Here is a 3,924-nt window from a genome sequence, read left to right on the forward strand (position 1 = left end):
TTTTTGTCACAAAACTTGTTTTAGAAAAACCAATTGTTGTTTTATATAAATTTGATTGTGTGTGTGTGTGTATATATATATATATATATATATATATATATATATATATATATATATATATCTATACCATCTTATAAAGGGTTTATAAATGTGGGCCCTTAAAAATTTAAGACATTGTCTTAAAAAACAAGGAGATGAGTTCTGGACCTTTGGATCTAGAATGAACGGTTAGGATTTTGCTATTTGTAATCCGTGTGAAAAGGTTTCAACCAATGAGAATCAAGAAACACATAAACATGTATGCATACAGAAATAAGGTAATTTACAATTTTCCCTAATCTTTCTTTCTTCTCTTTCCGCCGTTCAAACACATCCTTCCTTTCGGAAGCCATAGAAGATACAAAACTCTCCCTCTCCTCCTCTCGCAAGCCATTAACGACGCCACAAAAGTCTCGACCAAATCCCTCACCCTTCGTCACGACAGTCGTTACACCCATCGATTTACGTACGTTAAACCCCATCAGCGAATATGCAGCAAAAATCTCCTTCCTTTTGTCCTGTTTTTACTAATTTTGGTTTGGGTTTTGATTTCAGTGTTAGGGCTCAAAAAATATTGAAGTCTTCCAAGATTGTACTGAATAAAGAGGAGAAAGGTTCGTTTTTTTTACTTGGTTTGATTTATGAGTTTTCTTCTGAAGAATGTTGAACGAACCGTCTTTTTTCATGTCCAAAGAACTCAAACTTCAGTCCAAATCTCCTTCTTTTTGTCCTTGTGTTAACCGATTTTGGTGTGGGTTTCGATTTCATGTGCTAGGGCTCAAGTAATCTTGAAGTCTTCCAAGAGTGTTCCTAACAAACAAGACAAAGGTTATTTTTTTAGTTGGTTTGATTTTAGGGTTTTCTTCTCAAGAATGTTGAAGAACCACGTTTTTTTTCAGGTTCAAAAATCTGGACTGTACTATCCCATGAAGGTTGAACGAACCTCTAATTTTACCTCGTGTTTTAGAATATTTACAGGTATACTTCTGTTTATTGCTTTTTTTAACGAACCATTATAGCCTATGTTGTTATTTTTATTGCAGTTTTTGTTTCTATCACAACCCTTATTAGTTCGATTTTACACATAAAACTTCTGATTTTGTGATTTATTCTTCTATTGTGTATTTGAATTGCAAGCAAATCAAGAAGGCATGATATCAGATTTGCACCAACAAAGTTTTATGTTATTTTGGTATTAATTGTTGGTGTTTATTTAACATCAATTAAATCAGATATATATTTTTCTTCATTATTAACTTCAAAGTTTATGTTTATTTTTTCAGATGTGGTGAAAAGGGTGTGATTAAATGTTATAGGAATACTTATTAAGGTAGTTGGCCTTTTTCTAAACTCTTCACATATTTTCTAAGGTTTTTTTACATGATATCATTATAAAATTCAAACTTATAAGTAAATCATGTGTTTATGAAACTTTATTACCCATAGAAATGGCATTGTACTTTCATTTTAGTCTATATGATCCTATTTCTTCCTTTGTAAATACAATGTAAGAAATATCATCATACTTTAAATAGCACCTATATTTGATCTAAGGAACAAAAATGTTTGGTTTGTATTTCACGCTTTAAAAAACCAAATCCGAAAATTGCTATATAATAACATGCTACTTTACGGTATATGATTAGATCCAGGTAAGCTTTTACAGAAATCTCATGTGTATGAGGTTGCAACTTATGATATCGACTGTCACCTACATAATCTATTTATATTTCTAAAAATTGGATTTATGTTGAATATGACAGATATTTTTTTTCAATCTGAAGATTCATGAGTCTTGAGTAAGGGACGGGTAGATCCAACCTATCTTCAAGCATAAACCACCAAGAAAGGTTGTGTCTTCTAACTTGAAAGATACAATGATTTTAATAATAGTTTGCGTCCAAGTAAAACCAATATTGTTTTGCTTATTTATTTTGTAAAGAAATCTTGATGTTTTTGTTTGTGTTTTAGATTAATGATGATGGAGTTGAAGATACGTTACTGATGACCTAATTATGCCAATACATATGAGTTACTGAGACGCCTTTGTCAAGAAATCTTGATGTTTTTATTTGGTTTCGTGGTTGTGTAGTATCCAGTTATGGAAATCAGATGCATCCATGAAAGGTTGGACTTCAAAACAAAAGGTGCTATTTTATAAAGCTGTATTTTTGTTACATTTATAGAAATTCATTCACATGGTCACTAAAGGGGTGTAATTTGCTATTTCTGATATTTACCCCTTCATCCTTCAGATAAAAATAGGGGAAAGCTTGAAAAGATTAGATATATAAAGAATGATGAGGTTTAATTAATTGGAGATAGATAGTTGTCACCCCTGTTCAAGATCAAGGGTAATTACGTAATTCTTTCAACATTACACTTTTATAAAGAGTAAAAATAACCCAAGTCTAAAGTTTTCTTTTATTTCTATTACAGGAAGCTATTGGGCAATTTTGACTATGGTGGTGGTTGAAGGAATAACCAAGGAGTTATCAGACTAGGCAAGAACTTATCAGATCTGACACAAGAAAAAGCAAGAACTATGTGGGTTGATCTTTTCTCTGATTTACAACATTAATTATAATCAGTTTAATACAAAAACATTCTTTCAAGGTTATTATATCGCACTAACTTACACTTTATAAATTTTGTTTTTTTGGCTATGAAAACATTGTTACACTGGTACATTTGAAGTAAAATGCATTCGATGTACATTTCAATTTTTGAAGTGGCGGGGAGCCGGCAGAGGCGCCTCTGTGGTGTATGGTTCTAACTTTCATGATCCATCTCTCAACTTCTAAGGCTCCCGTTATATTTCACTCTCGCTACTCCTAGGCTCAGTTGATATGCTCAAAGTTATTTTTGTAATTTTTGTTAGTTACCGGTTATAGTTATATATTAAAATAAGTGGTCATACCTCACATGCTTTCTTTAATCTTAAAATCTTCTATTTTCATAAACACACCATCCGATACTAAAAATTCATAGATATATATAATCTGTTTTTTTTTCCTGTTCATCATTCATGGAAACAGTGAGACAATCTTTGGTAATTTCTTTGTTCCATCGTATACTCATTGAAATTGTGTAACATGTAATTCACTATCATTTGTTTTATAAAATTTCAGGAGTTTATGGTGAATTTTGAAGGATTGGAAGGGATTTCCACTTAAAAAACGCTATTAAGATTGGTATCAAGTTGGATTTTCTATTGGATCTTGAACATGTTCTTTATCACTGTTTAATATTTTCTTTTCTACATTTCTGTGGTAATCTAATTGTGTTCTTCTAATTAGACTTTTAGGTCGGAGATGTAAATGGGTGGATTTTAACAAGCAATCAAGGAAGACACATGTTATATACAAGAAAACTATATGCTTTAGGAAATATTTATTTGAAATCTTCTGTAGTTTTGCTTTTTGCTTATATGATTATTATAATTTCTAGATATGAAGTGGGTGATTATATTGATATTTGAATTATTATTTTATTTAGTTTGAAATAAAAACTGAATAAATTACATAAATGGTCCTTGTGGTTTATGTATACTACACCATATGGATCATTTTTATAATGTAGTCTAAAAAATAAAAAACTAAGTTGTTAGATACCGGTTGAAGAAGCATTTCCTACATCCTAGAAATTAATATAATTGGTTTTGGTTTGGGTTTCAACATTGAAAGAACATGTGGTTTTCATATCTAGACAATTTAGTTGGGTACCCGACCACCAGTTATACATGATGGGTTTGGTTGAAAATTATGAAACTATTATACATGATGGGGTTGGTTGAAAATTATGAAACTTGATCGGATTTTTTTGGAATGATTATGCATGCTTCTTACTGAAATTATAGATACATAAATCCTTTGTGAGGCTTAT

General features: G+C 30.9%; 1 long non-coding RNA gene across 4 annotated transcripts; it reads left to right on the forward strand.

Moving 5' to 3' along the window:
• The first annotated feature begins 1,312 nt into the window (after positions 1–1,312).
• Positions 1,313–3,222, forward strand: LOC145169323 (uncharacterized). 4 transcript variants are annotated; one of them, XR_013742432.1, is made up of 5 exons: positions 1,313–1,369; positions 1,803–2,186; positions 2,295–2,393; positions 2,479–2,586; positions 3,171–3,222. It is a non-coding gene; the product is annotated as an uncharacterized LOC145169323 (long non-coding RNA). The 4 variants fall into 4 exon arrangements; XR_013742431.1 differs by lacking the exon at positions 3,171–3,222 and adding an exon at positions 2,737–2,991; XR_013742433.1 differs by lacking the exon at positions 3,171–3,222 and having other exon boundaries at positions 1,803–1,943; positions 2,011–2,186; positions 2,479–2,991.
• Positions 3,223–3,924: the final 702 nt, after the last annotated feature.

This window comes from Lactuca virosa, chromosome 4 (genome assembly GCF_052849685.1).
Source record: "Lactuca virosa cultivar CGN04683 chromosome 4, Lactuca_virosa_CGN04683_v6, whole genome shotgun sequence".
In the NCBI taxonomy this organism is placed as follows: Eukaryota; Viridiplantae; Streptophyta; class Magnoliopsida; order Asterales; family Asteraceae; genus Lactuca; species Lactuca virosa.